Here is a 17,714-nt window from a genome sequence, read left to right as displayed (position 1 = left end):
AATTTTCCCACTCCTTAGGATCACTGCCTTGCAATGTTCTCTAGGATTCTCTGGTTGACTTGGAAGTTTCCCTTGTGCTTTGCTAAAAGAGCTTGCTTGTTGAGCTATTTGGTTTTCCAACATCCTGTTATGAGTGGCAAGCTGGTCTATCCTTGAATTTAATTGTTGAATCATTTCTCCTTGTTTTTGTTGAGCAGTTAAGAAATTCTCCATTGTAGACTTCAAAATTGAATCTTGGTGCAAGAAGGCGGTGGTTGTGGAATAGGTGCATTTTGATTCCTTTGTGGTGGAAATCCAGGTGATACTCTATTTTGCTGAAAATTCTATTTCTGTTGCTGGAAATTAGGAGGTTGTTGATAATTCTGTTGCTACCCTTGTTGACCTCCCCAAGAAAAGTTAGGGTGGTTCCTCCATGCTGGATTATATGTAGCAGAAAAAGGATTACCAACTGGTTTTTTATTGTAATTCCCAACAAAATCAACTTGCTCATTTCCAAACTCTTGCCCATAGGAAGGAAAATCATTGATACAATGAATATTTCCCACACCAACATTTTCTGTATGACTAGATCCTCCAATTGATGAGTCAACCTTCATGCTTAACTTATCCATTTTTCTTGTCAAAGCATCAAATTTGGCATTGAACATACTCATGGCATCTAATTCATATACACTTGCTGGTGGCTTCTTCATTTCATTTCTTTCACAGCTCCATTGATAATTGTTGTAAGCAATTTTATCCAATGCTGAATAAGCTTCATCTTCTGACTTCTCCATAAGATCACCTCCTGAAGATGCATCAATTATACTTCTAATTGTTGTAGAAACACCATTGTAGAAATGTTGAACTAGCATCCATTTAGGGATTCCATGATGTGGACATCTCCTTTGAAGATCCTTATATCTCTCCCAAGCTTCATAGAGACTCTCATCATCCCTTGGTCTGAAAGAAGTTAATTCATTTCTCAATTTTGCAGTCTTGCTAGGAGGAAAGTATTGAGCCAAGAAAGCTTATGACAACTCATCCCAAGTAGTTATTGAACCCGGAGGTAATGAATGCAACCACTCCCTAGCACGATCCTTCAAAGAAAAAGGAAATAATCTCAATCGGATGGGGTCATCTGACACTCCATTTATCTTCAGCATGTCACTAATCTCAAGAAAATGTGCAAGGTGCACATGTGGACTCTCAGTAGGACCTCCCCCAAACTGTGATTGTTGAACCATTTGACAAACTGAGGGCTTCAACTCAAAGTTATTTGCTTCCACTCTAGGCCTTGTAATACTCGGTCTAAAATCTCTAAAACTAGGAAAAGTATGATCCTTAATTGATCTGTTGTTGTTGTTTGCCATAGCTTCTATCACTTGTTGCTCTTGCTATCTTTGAATTTTGAGTTCAGCTTTTCTTCTTTTAGACTCTGCTCTTAAAGCTTTAGTTGTCTTTTCAATCTCAGGATCAAAAATTAAATCAATTTCTGCACTTTTGATTCTTCTCATATAAAAGATATGTACCTGAAAAATCAAAACAGGAAAATCTCAAAGTATAATGATAAAGAAAAGAAATTAAAATAAAAAATAAAATGCCCAAATTAACCAAACAATCAATAGTCTAATATCAAACAAAACAAATCCCCGACAATGGCGCCAAAAACTTGATTACGTACTCCGTGAGTATACGGTCATTCAAGTAGTAAAGAAAAGATATCATCCCACAGAGATTTGTTGTTTCAGTACCAAACTATAAAAGTTATGATTATTTGGGCTATCAATAATTTGTGTCAAAAATAGAGTAAGAGATGCAGCAAATTAAATTGAGAAAAATAAGGAAATTATAATGAATTAAGAAATTAAAATTCTAAGCACTATACTAATTTACTAAAATTTCAGCAAGTAACAAAAGATTTAATTAATTAATGGTAAAAATTGATTCCAGAGTTGAGGTTCATGAAGTAAATTTCATTGGGATTTGGATAGGCAAAGCCAAGATTAAGGGAAATATAAGTTTGAAGAAAGTTGATTCTGATTTCCTTTAATTTCTCTTTCAAGCAAACTAAATAGTGTTTTAAAGGAAACTAAACCCCATTCTCATGCGATGTTTAATTACCCAAAACTCTTTAAGCATTTTAATCAACTTGAAATTCCTTTTAACCCACTAGTTTATTTCTAACACTAGGTGATTAAGTTCATTATCTTGATTATCTATCATAGATTTTCACCTCTCGGTCCTTCAATCTAAGATTAAGAATCAAACCCAAAGGGTACCAACAATGGGTATGTAAATAAGCACACAAGATAAGAATCAAAGCTTATATACACTAAAATCTGGTTAAAACCAGTCCAAATCCACAAATAAAACTTAAATCATTACACCCAACTCTGAAATCTTAAGTATCTACTCACTCATGCTTGTATTTAGAAGTAGAAAATATGAAATAGAGCAAGAAAACATGAAAATAAAACTAAAAATAAGAGAACTCAGAAGAAGAAGATCCAAATCTCTGAAAATGGAAGCTGGAAAACGTCACTCTGCAGGTGTTCTTCCTTTTAGAAATGGCGTGATTCCCTCTTTCCTTTCTCTTTTGATTTTTCTCTCTCTTTCTCCTTTTTCCTTTTTTGGTAAAAATAAGAATATGATGCTTATATATCCCCTCAAGGTTTGCCCTAAAAATAGTCTCTAAAGGGATAAAGATAAAAAGGTGTAAAAAGTGTGAAAAGAGAAAATTTTTCCATGTCAGCAAATCTGCCAGTGCCATCCCACATGCCTCATGTTGATTCAAGTTATTTTCAACATGTCTCATGTTGATTCAAGGGAGGAGCCTTTAGATTCTGCGCGACAAGCTACACAGGGCATGAGGGAGTCCCTGAATCTTTCGGCGTATTTTGTTCCAAAATCTCTGTTTACACGACCCGCCACACGGGGCATGTTAAAGCCCATGAAACTTTCGGCGTGTTTTGTTCCAAAATCTCTGTTTACACGACCCAGTGTGAATTTACATGCCTCATGTGGATTCCTGCTGGCTAACTCTTATCTTCACACGACCCTCAACACGGGGCATGTTGAGGCCCTTGAAAGTCTCGGCTGGTCTTCTTCTTTAAGCAAATTTTCTTCATTTTTCACACAACTTTAGGCTTCCAAATCACTTTGAATTTCTTCTATATGGACTTTTTTGCCTTTAAACCTTATTAAAACCTATCAAAAACATTAAAATTCCAAAAATCAAATATAATGAAACTAAAATTAACAAATTAACTAAAATAAGCATTAAAAGAATAAAATTACTAAACTAAAAAGGCAAAATGGATGCAAAACTATCCTAAAATATCTATATAAAATGGGTTTATCAATTTTCGAGGTTCGAAATTAAGGTAATGGAAGTATGATTTAATGATTGAGGAGATGCTTTACTATTCAAAATAGACAGAACTTTATTTTCCTCATCGGTACGTACAATATGCCAAAAGGAAAGAAAGAAAACGGGAGCCATGCCATCAGGCCCTAGAGCCTTGGAAGGATGCATTTGTTTAATTGCACAATGGATTTCTTTTCTGGTGAAGGGTCTAGTGAGTTCAGTGTTCATCTCCATAGATACTTTATTCTCTATTGAGTCCAAGACATCTAAATAGTCTGATGGGAAACTGGTTAAGAAAAGGTTGTCTAAAGTATTGAGTCAGAACATACTCAATATCCTTTTCTTTCTCTACAACCAACCCGAACCATCTTTAATTAATTCAATTTTATTTCTCCTTCTTCTCTGGTCGGCTTTAGAGTAAAAAAGGCAAAAAAAAAAAAAAAGTATTTTTGTCACCTTTTTTCAATCACTGAATTCTAGAATGTTGTGCCTACATCTCTTCTTCCCTACACATTAATTCCCTTAGCCCTTTTTTATATATATATATTTCCTTCTGCTCCTTTATCTTTTAAACAGATTCGAACCCCTCTTGTAACCATTTTAACCCTTATTTGCAATCAACCATTTGCCTAGATACACTTCAACACTAGGCTTTCTCCCATTCCTTCAATGCAATACTACACATTCTAATTCTACCTTCCACATCACACCCACTCGAACTAATACCCTAAGTTTTCCAGAATTCTTTAATGACCTTATAACATAACCCATCCCGAATCCACATATGTCCAAATCAGAATGGCTAAGGCTTTAGCCTATTATCACTTCTTTTACGGTACCATTTGATTTGAATTACACAATGATCCAAACCTTGTCTTAACAAATGAACAACCTCAAAATCTGGAAATAAGCTCACCCAATCTACATTAGCAACAAAACGGTTAATTCTCTCTTGAATATTTTCATTCCCCGTCGCCATTACTCCATGTATATTTCAATCCTTGAAACCCAAATCATCAAACTTACACAAATCCAAAGCTTTGTGACAATCATCCATCCTCTGTTGATCATGCAACACTCCTCCACTCTTCTCATCTAAAAATAAAATTTCATTGAAATCCCCTCTGCATAACTAAGGCAATGAACAATGATTTTTTAACAAATCATTAGCTCCCAAGTTTAGACTTTTAAAGCTTCCTTTGCCCCTCCATATATACCAATGAAACGCTAGGATGAGTTTACAATAACATCAATATGATGGAGAGAAAAAGACAATAATTGGACTTACACCTCTAACTTCCACAGTAAACACAAGCCACCTTTCCTACCTCTATTCTATCACAACCAACTTCAATATTGTTCTTGAAATCTAATTTTTCACGAACCTTCATCATTTTTGTTGGTTCCAATTTTATCTCCATTAAGAATAGCATTTAGGGATCTTCACGTTTTATTATCTTTTTAAAAAAACAAGTTGTAGGTGGGTTTCCAAGCCCTCTACAATTACAATGTATGGCACTCATAGCGACCGGCAGGACTCAAAGCAGTCTCCGCTGATAACATATCATAGTCTTGAAATATAAATAAATGAATAATATTTAAATAAATATATAAATAAAATTAATTTAAAAAATATAAAATAATTATAAAATTATGAAAATTCACTCAATACATATACATTTACTTGTTAAAATTCATTCATATTTATATATTCATTCATTATCAAATTTATTTTATATAAAATAACTAATTTATCATATAATATATCGAGATACGATGATTCCACCTTATTATAAATATCACTTTGGTGGTTGTCGAATCTGCCAGAAATTTAATTAACTGAAATCACCAGTTATGAAATATTTTCTGTAATGAGTGGTAAATCCAGGTCGAATCCTAGAGACTGAATTATTAAATTTCTTGCACTTGTGTGTAATGAAAAACGAAAGAAACAAAGATTGGGGGGGGGGTTTGTAACACAAAATTAAAAGAAATTAGAAATTTAAGAACTAAATATAAATATCTCAATTTAAACAAACTTTAGTCCCAGATAATTCGCATTCCAATGCATTGATTTGATCATTGACAAAAGAAATACAATTATATCTTATTGAATACTTAACGTAAATTTACCAAACAGCAAGGTAAACCCCTGACTTCTCTATACTCATCAATTCGAGCCCAGCACTCTTATTGACTCTAATTATTAACTGAGTTGGTATTAAGCAATCCTCCTCAAATTAATAACTGCTTTAAGAAAAGGAAGTAGTTAAGCTGAATAACAATTTATGAAGCATAAATCATTTAATCCACCCTATTGTTTCCTTAGGTTATTATTGAAAACTTGGATCATAATCAATAAAACCTAATTGCTACTCATGTTCAATCTTACACAATAATTACGGATTATGAAGATGAACTAGCAATTAATCAAATCAAACAATTAACTAATAGGCTTTTTTAGAAAATCATTCAACAGATTAAAAACAATTAAATTAGAAAACAATAGATATTCAAAAAGACATAAATTAAATTAAGAACCTAGTCTCACAAATCAAGCAAAAGAACTTGAATCCCTTGAACTGAATTAAAAACTTAGCCACTTATGTTCATGGCTTACAGAAAAATAAAGGAAAAACAGAAATCTAAAACTATGGATGAGAATGGAGAATGAAGGTGTTGGAGACGTCTGAATTGGGATGCCCTTAGCTACTGCCCAAAGACGTATTTATAGTCAAAAACCTAACCCCAAAGATAGGAACCAAACCAAACTAGGAAAGGTTTTGAAATTCAAGATGTAGATTTTCAGCCTGCATTCACGTTTTTGGAATCAAGGTAGATTTTCAGCAACTTTCTTTCCGAATCTGCCTCGCCCTCTTTAGGAAAGTTATAGCCCTATTTCTTAGCTTTCCAACGGGTACTCATGGACCCAAATCTGAGGTCTACAGCCCAATTTATAGCTCAAAAACCGGGATTGGTTCAGTCAGATGGTCCAGCCCATTATGACGTCTTCATTGCCATTTTTGATAATTAAAATCGCCTCATCTCTCATCTAGCCCTTCATAGAAGTTATAGAGATGGCTCTCAAGGTTCAATTGGTCTTAGCCTTACTTCATTTGGATGTCTGAAACTCTAGATGCCAAATAAATACTAAAATTGGTCATGACCTATCGAGTCTGGGTTTTGCAATAGATCCATAGCTCATTTTGTCAACCTTGGAGACTGATTTGGGCTTTGGTCCCTCTTTATCATTTGAAGTGCTCTATCTTAGCTTTTCAATGGTTTAAACATCAATCAATTTGGAGACCCACAACTTTCGAAACACCTGAAACATACAGCAAAGGTCAAATGCTGAAAATTTCTCCATTTAACACAATTATTCCACAACTATCTAAAAATATGCCTAAATGATAAATATATTTTAACCAACTGAATTAAATATAAAAACACACTAAAAACACTAAATGTGATGGGAGTAAAATTAATAACTTATGCACTTATCAAATTCTCCCACACTTATTCCATGCTTGTCCTCATGCATGACTTAAACTCTTAATCAACTCCACTTAGAAGTTCCTTAACTTCACCCTATCACAACTTTTTCTAGCAAAAGGTTAAAAGTCTAAAAGAAAAGGTAAGTAAGGTAATAACCATCACAACAAATTCCATTAACACCATACCAATATATTAATAATTTTTCAACACAACACAAAAGGCTTGAAATCAATTAAGCTCACACAATTAAAGTTCGATAAAATTTTAAGTCAATACACACCAAAACACAAGGCTAATTTATCAAAACATAACAATTATAGCTCATTGCAAATCTTAGGGGAGATAGAAATGCCCTTTTTTTATTTGAAATTGGTACTTCTCTCTTGTCATAGTTATCACTTTTTTTTTTTTTATTTCAACCGTCACCTTTAAAAATTACCTTGCTCATATCCTAGCTAGCTTTTGGCCTGAGAATCGACATGGGGTTTATGAAGACCCCTGGTTAGTTTGCTTAACTAAAATAGTGGAGCAATTTTCAAGTTCAACCTTTTATTTCCCCCAATTTATGCATCTACATATTATAAAGTGCCCTGATAGATTAAACAAAGTTCTGAAATATGCATGACACTAGTTTAAAGCACACATAACTAATCATTTTATCATTAAATCACGCCTAAATGATTTATGCAGGAAAAAATTACTCTATGGTATGGAGAAGAGGGAAAATCCATCATTAAAGTTACTATTACCTTGCTTAAAATCTCAAAAATTCAATCTAAAATAGAAAAGTCATTTCAAGGACAAAGTACTTTTCTCCAAGAGTTAATAAAGAATCATGAATCAAGCTTATGAGAATGATTTTTTTTTTTTAATTACAGCAACAAATTTCTCCTCCCCCACACTTAAAACTTACATTGTCCCCAATGTAAAGCCCAAATGCAAAAGAAAAGAAAAAATGCTAGAAAATAAAATAAAATAAGGGAAAGAAAACAAATCTGATTGTGGCTAACAAGCCTCCCATGGGTTGCTTCCCAAGAAGCGCTTTTTTTTATCGTTGTTAGCTCGACATGGCAAAGCTCCTTAATCCACTGAATGATCCTCAAACCCCCCATAAAATGGCTTGAGTTCATGACTGTTGACCTTGAACACTTTGTTAGTTCCTAAACTTTAAATTTCAACTGCACCATAAGGAAACACATTAGTAACAACAAAGGGTCCAATCTAATAAGAACGCAACTTAACAGTCATCAGCTTCAATCCGGAATTATACAATAAAACTTTTTGTCCAATCACAAACTACTTCCTTAGTTTGTCATGGAATGCCTTCGTCTTTTCTTTATAGATCCTAGAATTTTTATAAGCCTTTAGGCGAATTTCCTCTAATTCATACAATTGTGATTTTCATTCTAACTCATCCTCCATGCTTAACTCAAAATTATCCTGCATAAATGTATCAACAACATCAATAGAAAAGACAGAATGATTATCAGCAGGATACTTCATGGCATCAAAGATATTAAATTTGACAGTCTCTTTATCAAACTCCATGGTTAAGATACCCTCATCCACATCAATTTTTGTCTTGGCAGTTTTTAAGAAAGGTCTTCCAAACAAAATCCAAGCTGAATTTGATGAGAGAGTACTATGATCCTCCATATCCAGAATGCAAAAATCTGTAGGAAAAATCAATCCTCTAACCTGCACCAACACATCCTTAACTACTCCCAATGGGTAAGCATTAGAACGATCAGCTAATTGAATAATGACACTGGTTTCTTTCAAAGGACCCAAATTTAAAGTTTGAAAAACTGAATTTGACATAACATCAATAGATGTTCCTAAATTTGCCATTGCACTTTCAAATCTAGAATCACCTATTTTGCAGGGAATAGAAAACGAACCTGGATCCTTACACTTAGGGGGTAATTTTCGCTGAATTAATGCTGACACATTTTCCCCCACACTGATCTTCTCATTATTTCTTAACTTGCGCTTTGTAGTGCATAACTCCTTAAGGAATTTAGCATACCTGGGAATTTGTTTGATCGCATCAAGTAAATGTATATTCACCTCTACCTTCTTGAAAGTCTCCAAAATATCTTTCTCTTGTTCTTCTTTCTTATTTTTAGCCAACCTGCATGGGAATGGAGGAAGAACAAAATTATTAACCTTATTCAGTTTAGGTTCAGTATTTACCTCAACTTTAGGAACTTCAAACTCTTTTTCTCCTTGCTTCTTCTTTTTTGTTGACTTATGTGGAGTCTGGTTATAAACTTCTTTCCCACTACAGAACATAGCACTCGCATTTTCTCTAGGGTTCATGACTATTTGTGATGGAAGCTTTCCAGAACCTTGAGCTTCCATCTTACTCATAGATGAGGCTAACTGACCAATTTACCTCTCTATGTTTTGAATGCTATTTCTGGTCTCCTGTTGAAACTATTGGGTATTGTTAGCCAAAGCCTTAACCATTTCATCAAGTGACATACCTTGATTTGAGGGTGGCGGAGGTGGAAGTGGTTGATTCACTTGTGTTCTTTGCTGTTGGTATCGGTTTTGCACCGGTTGATTCCCATAACTCAGATTGGGATGATCTCGCCATCCTGGATTACAAGTATTAGAAAAGGGATCATACCTGTGTTGTGGCTGTCCATAATTTCCTACTGCATTAATATGTTGCATTGATTTATCCTCTTGTAATGCAGGACACATGTCAGTAGCATGACCCGAACCCGAACAAATCCCACATACCTTAACAGTTTGCATTTTCCCTACAGCCAACTGCCTCACCAAAGAAGTTAAATCAAAAATTTGTTTCTCAAGGTTAGATGTACTTACCTCATTAACCTTCATGGGTGTGTGATCCATTCGCATTCCAAACTACTGAGAGTTTGCTGCCATGTTAGCAATCAGCCTCCTTGCTTCATCTGGTGTTTTGTCAACCAAAGCTCCTCCACTGGCAGTATCTATCATACTGTAGTCCATTGGTAGAAGTCCCTCATAGAAATACTGAATCAACAGCTGCTCACTTATTTGATGATGGGGACAGCTTGCACACAGCTTCTTAAATCGCTCCCAGTACTCATACAAGCTCTCTCTATTGTACTGCCGAATGCCACAAATTTCTTTTCTTATGTTGGCAGCACGGGAAGCAGGAAAATACTTCTCCAAAAATATCTGCTTCATCCCATTCCATGAGTTGACAGATCCAGAAGGAAGGTAATACAACCAATCCTTAGCTGTGCCTTCCAGTGAGAAAGGAAAAGCTTGAAGCTTGATTTGATCCTCTGAAACTCCTTGAGGTTTCATGCTGGAACACACAACATGAAATTCCTTTAGATACTTATGTGGATCCTCACCTGCAAGACCATGAAATTTAGGCAACAAATGGATTAGTCCAGATTTTAACTCAAAAGCAACATTTAAAGCAGGGTATTGGATACACGAAGGCTGTTGGTTTGGATCAGGAGCAGCCAACTCTTTTAAGGTTCTAGCAACCATGGTTTCGTTTTCGGAATTCACTCTGACACTGAATCCGAACTTAACTCCTTTGGAGATTGGACTCCTTTAGATGTACTCGGAATCTGCCTGGCTTGCTTAGCCAATTTTCTCAACCGTTTAGCTATTTTTTCTACTTTTGGATCAAAGATCAACTCGCCAGATTGAGAAATTCTTGTCATAAACGAAAAGAAATCAAAGTAAAAACACAAAAATGCCTCAAAACCCTAGAAAACAATCGAATTTCGCCTCAAGAGGATGGGGCCAAGGAATCCTATGGATTGATTGGTCTTGATTAGAGTGTCATTTCCTTCAAAATAGGTATGGGCTGTAACACCCCCATTTGCATAGCCTAGTAGATTTCACTGTTCCGGTTACCGGTGTCGGTCCGGACAATTAAGGGGATTAGAACCATACTTAAGACAACTAGAGAAGCTATAAACACAAATAATTAGTAATGTCCAATTAGTTAAGTATAAACAAGAAAAATAGAACATAAGAAGTTAAGCAGTGAAAGTTACGCGATGGGTGACCTTCTAGGAGCAGCTGAAGTCATTTTAAACTCAAATTTCAAACCGTAAAATGTGACTCTGCGGTCCTTAGGACCCTTATGAACACAGTGGAAAAGAGAAAAGCACGAAAAGAAGCGTTAAGCGGTCAAATAATTAGTTGAGAGCGAAAGAAATATGGAATTAATTGCAAGCGGGATGAGCCGAGGGCAATTTGGTCAATTGACCCGAGTGACTCTGACCTAACTGTCAAATAAAATCAGAGAAAAGAAAACTTTGGGATCGAGAATTAAATTAAAGAACTAATAGAAAAAAAAAAGAGAAAATGAAAAAGTTAAAAAGGTGTAGGGATATGACATCATGCATGACATCATGCATGATGCCATAAATCCCATAATTTATAAATTAATTAAAATGAATTGTGATCTTTCATAAGACATAAAAAAAGAAAGGAAAAGAAAAAAAAATCAATTGGTCTTCTCTCCCAAAGTTGCCGCCTCCCATTCTTCTTCCTCCCTCACCATTGCAAATCTCATTTAAAGCTTGCTTCAAGCTTTGAAACCATCATTAAATTCCAAATCCTCCCATACTTGCTTCACAAAAGCTTGATGTAATCACTTGAGAGGAAGATTGGTCATCAAAGAGTTGAAGAAAATTGAGAGGAAGTGAAAGTTCAAAGACACCTAACAAGGTTAGTAATACAAACTTCAAATTTTTAGTTTAATTAGTGTATGTATGGCATCAAGAACTTATAAATAAACTTAAAATGAAAAAAAATATGTGTGAGGGACTAAACTGAAATTCGGCCAGCAGAGAGGGGAGAGTGATTTGCATGATTTGAATGGTTTGAATGGGTTTAAGAACTTTAGTTAGTTGAATGGTTAGGATTAAAAGCTTTGAAGGCAGTTAAATGCATGAGGTTAGTGAATTAGGGTTTGGACATTAGGGTTTGGAGACCAAAAATGTGAAAAACTTGTAAATGGTGTCTTTGACCTAATGTGAAGAGAAAAATGGTCATTTGTAACCAAATGAGATGTGTTAGAAGTGTTGGAATTAAAAGCCAATTCGGATTGGATAAGGTCATGTGCTGGCAGCATGACCAAAATCTCCTTTGAGGGACCAAAAATGAAATTTTACAAGTCCAATGGATATGGGACCAATTGGGGATGAAAATAGGCACTAAATGACACAATTTTCATTTAGGAAGCATGCCCAAAAAGTGACTAAAACCTAGTGAACAAAGTGACCAAAGTTGAAAAATTGCAGGCTGCCCTGCACAAACTGACCAAATGAACAGTGTTTGTTCATTTGGTCATAACTCGAGCTAGGCAGTCAAAATGACCTGAAATTTTACCAGTGGTTAGATGAGATATAGACCTAAAACTTTCATGAAGAACACCAACCAAAATTATGTCCTTAACCCAATCAAATTACTGATCAAATTTGGATCACTGAATCTGCAGACTGCAGATTTGCCATTTGAACAGTAAAGTTTCAATGACTATAAATCTCTCTAGAAAACTCCGATTTAGGTGATTCTTGAACCGATAGAAACCTAAGGCATAGTAGAACATTTCATATGAAGAAAGTTAGACCAAATTATGGACCTAACTTGATCAAATTGCTGAACGAAATTGGAATTAATAATCTGCCAGAACAAAATTCTGCAGCATGAACAGTAAATGTAATTTGCTTATAACTTGAGCTACAAAACTCTAATTGGGGTGATTCAAAAAGGAGAATAAACTTAATACAATAGGGAACATTTTCTATAGAGAAAGTTTTGCCAAATTCCAACAGTAAACTGACCAATGAAACAGTACAATTAGGGACACCAAAACTGAAAATTTGGCAATTTTGCCTAAAAGACCTAAGTTTTGAGAAAATGACCAAAACCAACAAGTTTAGTGACCAAAATGTGGTATGTGGGTGAAGTTGGAATTCCCATACCTATTAAGCCTTAGAAAGTCAACAATTTGACTTAAATAGTGTAGTGAATAGTAACCTAAAACACAAAAATTTCAAGAACGTCGAGTTTAGCACGTTAGAGCTAGGTAAAAGTGAAGTTAAATTTATTTTTGGATTTATGCTAAGTTATGGTACTGAAACACTGTAAAATTGTGTGTTTCAGTTGAAAAGAATACCGGGAAAGAACCCGAGGAACCGAGTCAAGGCCAAGAGGCAACTCGCTTGAGGTTTGTGCACAACGTATACTTTTTATAATTATCTTCTGCATACTGTTTTGAATAATGTGAAATATTGAATTATGGCATTCTTATGATGTTTGATTTAAATTGTGAAAGTTATTATGTATATTTGAAATGACAATGTTTAGCAAATTGTTAAGATAAGTTTTGAAACCACAGTGTCATGACCATATATTTGAACACCTCACTAGCACGACTAGTGGGGGTAATTAGTTTCGAATTTTGATTCCTTCTCTGGAGAAGTGTTGAGGTGTGCCAGTAGAAGAGGATGTGAATGGATATCCATATATTTGAGCTAGCTAGCCTTGTGATGTGATTTCTCTTTAGCCTCTGGCTATTGAGATTCTATTTGTTTCGAATGTCATGATCTAACTGTGGGTTTTATGAAATGTGATTTGATACTTCAAAATGGAATTGTTTGGGATTAAAATCTCATAATGCATGATTTGTACTTAATTCTTATGTTCAGCCAAATTTTTGAATAAATGTGATATAAGTTTTGCATAAAGATTAATTTAGTATGTTGTGCACCACTGAGTCCTAGTACTCAGCGATAGCTTCTATTACTGTTGTAGATACAGAGACTAGAGGAGCGTGATAGGCTGTTGAGGTGTGAGGAGCTATCAGCTTGAAGTCATCGGGTATAATTTATACCCTAATTGTAAATATTTCTTTTGATGCATGTATTGTATATAAATGTATGGACATGTAAATGGGTCTTGAGCAGCTTGTACAAATTTTATTTGAAGTTTGTAATAAGGTTTAGTTTGTATTTCTTTTGATGTAAATTTTGTAAGAATGTGTATAAATTATTTTGTCTCTAATGAAATATGAGTACAACTATTTTATTTAATTTAAATGAAATGTATTGCTAGTCTTCTGAGGATTATTGAATTTTGAACTTGAGAAATTGATTGAAATGATTGTGGAATTATTGAAATTGATTGAGTTTGATTGTGAAATTGAAGTAGTGGTTGAGAAAAATTTTTAGAAGTGCTTTTTACAGGTATTGAAGAACTGTTTTCTCAAAATACAGACAGAATTCTGTCAAAATTTTTATAAAATTTGCGGAAAAATAAAATGGGCTAAAATTTCCAACTAGCTTTCAACTTAATTACATGTTTTAAATACTTATTAGTAAATGCTCACCACTTGTTAAAAGTAAGAAAATTATTTTAAAATCCCTTGTAGGGTACTTAATGAATTATCGGTAGGTGAAGTTCGATAGTTCATTAGGTAGTCTACGGGAACATATCATGTCTTACAAAGGGGTAAGGTGTGACATGTTTTAGTGGTATCAGAGCAAATTTTTGAAGTATGTTTTAACTTGTGAATTTGTGTTTTTCTTTGTTAAGTACAACTGCTCAATGTCCATAATTGTTACATACAGTGCATTACATCATGAATATGAACTAACGGGGGGAAATCTCCATGTGTTACTTGTTGGAGATACCTAACCCGGTTGAAATGGAAGAAAGGGATCACTCAATTGAAGTGCATTGAAGGCGAGGCACAAGGAAGCCCCAACTCTGAGAATGTTAGTGGGTCGGCACCAGCTCCACAAATGCCGCGATTCCCTACAGATTCGCCTGAGATGGCTGCGATGTTTCAACAAATGGTAGGAGTATGCTGCTCAAGCTCCACCCGACACACTGTGACACAACCACGCCTCGGCCAGCGGTATGATAAATTATTAAAGTATGGGGCTACAGAATTTAAGGGTACAGTGGACCCTTTAGAGGAAGAGCAATGGCTTGAAAGAATGGACAGAGTATTTAAGAAGCTGCATTACCAAGATGAATTGAAGTTTGAATACTCCGTGTCACTACTGCAAGGGGATGCGTATGATTGGTGGAAGACCATCCCCCACAGGTTGGCTGAACCAACAATGCTGACCTGGGATGACTTCATCACAGAGTTCAGACAGAAATAGATCCCATATGCATATGTTGATTAGAAGTTGCAAGAATTTTTGAGTTTGAAACAAGGAAATCGATCAGTGGTAGAGTATGAGAGGGAGTTCTCCCGCCTGAGTCACTATGCGGGGAGTTTCCTTACTACCAGCAAGGCAAGGTGCAAGAGATTTGAGACGGGTTTGAAGCCCATTATAAGGATGCAAGTTGTGGGATTTTGACACAGCAATTTCTCAGAGCTCATGTCTCAAGCACTTGAGTTGGAGAGAATAGAATCAGAAATGACCCCAGTGAAAGAAAAATCAGAGAAAGCTGAGAAATCAGAGAAAGACAAAGGGAAAAGTCGGTGAAAGAGTTACGGTGGTACCTCTGGAAAGAAAAAGAAGTTTAGTGGACCTAGTAGGGGTCGAGGTGGAAGATTTGGTAGGGGCAGATTTTGCAGGACGAGAGACTCCTAGGTGCAGTCGGTGATCGACGAGGGTTCACATTCTGCCCGCCCCTGTGAGACTTGTGGCAAGATTCATGGGGGAGAGTGTTATTGGGCCATTGGAGCCTGCTTTAACTGCGGAGGCAAGGGTCATTTAGCAAGAGACTGCACTAGTGCTCCTTCTTCGAGATATGGTCCAGCTCCTACTACTGTTGAGGGATCTATTGAGTCCTGCTCCGAGAGGTTCACGATTAGTTGGTAGAGGAAGGGCGGAGGTAGAGCCTTTGCCAGCGATTCGAGCCTGATGGGTCAATCGGCACTGAGAGTGCATCGGCGAGTCTACGATGAGGCGGTGAGAAGAGGTGAGACTTAGATGTGGTAGCTGGTACATTCTCTATCTCTGATCAAGAAGTATTTGTGTTATTTGATCCGGGTTCAACCCATTCATATGTTAGTGCTAGCACAGTCAGTTCACTTGTTGTTCCATGTGTCCAAATGGGTTTTGAAGTGCTAGTAACTAGTCCGTTAGGATAAGAGGTCCGAGTCAACAGAATTTATAGAGACTGTCCTTTGGTGATCCAAGGACATGTTTTCTGTCGAACTTGATTGAAATGCCCTTGAGAGAGTATGATATCATCTTGGGCATGGATTGGTTAGCGGGCATCACGCCATGATTATTTGTAGGCGAAGGCGATTACTTTTGGTCTCCTTTTGCGGTGATGTGGTAATACATGGGGAGAGGCATTTCGCCATCAAACATCATTTTGGCTGCACTAGCCGGAAGGATGATCGAAAAGGGTGTGAAGCATACTTGGCACATGTGATAGACACCCAAGTGGGTAGTCGGCATTGAGGACATCCCTACGTATGTGACTTTCGGATGTGTTTCTGATGAATTGCGGGATTACCTCCAGAAAGAGAGGTGCAGTTTGAAATTGAAGTTATGCCTGGTGTGGACCCATTCTCCATAACGTCATATAGAATGGCACCTGCAGAATTGAAAGAGTTAAAAGTGCAGTTGCAAGAATTGCTTGACAAGGGCTTTATCCACCCTAGTGTGTCACCTTGGGGAGCGTTAGTGTTGTTTGTAAAGAAGAAAGATGGCACTCTCCGCTTGTGTATTGATTATCGGCAGTTGAATAAGGTGACAATAAAGAATAGATATCCATTACCCCGCATTGATGGCTTGTTTGATCAGTTGAGGGGTGCATCTGTGTTCTCCAAAATTAACCTGAGATCAGGTTATTATCCGCTGAAAGTACAAGAGCAAAGTATTCCTAAAACTGCCTTCAGAACCCGCTATGGCCATTATGAGTTTTTGGTTATGCCATTCGGGTTAACTAATGCTCATTTGCTTTTATGGATCGATGAACACTATTTTGAGACCATACCTCGACCGATTTATTGTTGTATTGTTAGATGATATATTGGTCTATTAGAGGAATGCGAAGAGTATGATAGACATCTGCGGATTATCTGCGGACTTTGAGGAGAAACAACTATATGCCAAATTATGAAGTGTGAATTTTGGTGAAGGAAATATCTTTCTTGGGGCATGTAGTATCAGAAGAGGGCATTAAGGTAGATCCAAGTAAGATTGAAGCTGTCTTTAATTGGAGGCCACCCAGAAATGTCACAGAAATTCATAGTTTTCTGGGTTTAGCTGGATACTACCGTTGATTTGTGAAGGGATTCTCCATGTTGGCATCTCCATTGACCAAGCTGCTTAGAGAAGATGTAAAACTTCAGTGGACGGATAAATGCCAATAGAGTTTTGATGAATTGAAAAGATGTTTGGTGAAGCTCAGTCGGCTTTACCTACACCGGGTAAAGAATATACAGTTTATAATGATACTTCTTACAATGGGTTAGGCTATGTATTGATGCAAGATCGAAATGTCATTACCTATATATCACGCCAGCTAAAACCGCATGAGAAGAATTATCCGACACATGACTTGGAGCTTGTAGCTATAGTGTTTACTCTTAAGATCTGGAAACACTATTTGTATGGGGAAAAGTGTTACATTTACACAGATCATAAGAGTTTGAAGTATCTGGGTACTCAGAAGGAGTTGAATTTGAGACAGAGGAGATGGTTATAGTTGATAAAAGACTATGGTATGTCGATGAACTATCGGCCGGGGAAAGCTAATGTTGTGGTGGCGCCTTAAGTCGCAAGACTATGGCAAGTCTATGGGTTACTCCTTTGTCTTTGGTACATGAAGTTGAGATCATTACATGCTAGTTTAGAGATTAATGATGATGGGCGGACAGCGGTTGCATGGCATGTGGCCGGTGTTGATTGATCGATTA

The 17,714-nt window shown here is 36.2% G+C and overlaps 2 non-coding genes across 2 annotated transcripts; both read left to right on the top strand.

The window, feature by feature from the left end:
• The first annotated feature begins 864 nt into the window (after nucleotides 1-864).
• On the top strand, nucleotides 865-971 carry LOC131171691 (small nucleolar RNA R71). The gene has a single exon (XR_009142349.1). It is a non-coding gene; the product is annotated as a small nucleolar RNA R71 (small nucleolar RNA).
• An 8,904-nt stretch (nucleotides 972-9,875) lies between these two features.
• LOC131171520 (small nucleolar RNA R71) lies at nucleotides 9,876-9,982 on the top strand. Its single transcript, XR_009142180.1, has one exon. It is a non-coding gene; the product is annotated as a small nucleolar RNA R71 (small nucleolar RNA).
• Nucleotides 9,983-17,714: the final 7,732 nt, after the last annotated feature.

This window comes from Hevea brasiliensis, chromosome 12 (genome assembly GCF_030052815.1).
Source record: "Hevea brasiliensis isolate MT/VB/25A 57/8 chromosome 12, ASM3005281v1, whole genome shotgun sequence".
In the NCBI taxonomy this organism is placed as follows: domain Eukaryota; kingdom Viridiplantae; phylum Streptophyta; class Magnoliopsida; order Malpighiales; family Euphorbiaceae; genus Hevea; species Hevea brasiliensis.
The sequence above is the reverse complement of the archived record's forward strand: the minus strand, read 5'-3'. Positions and strand labels throughout refer to the sequence as shown.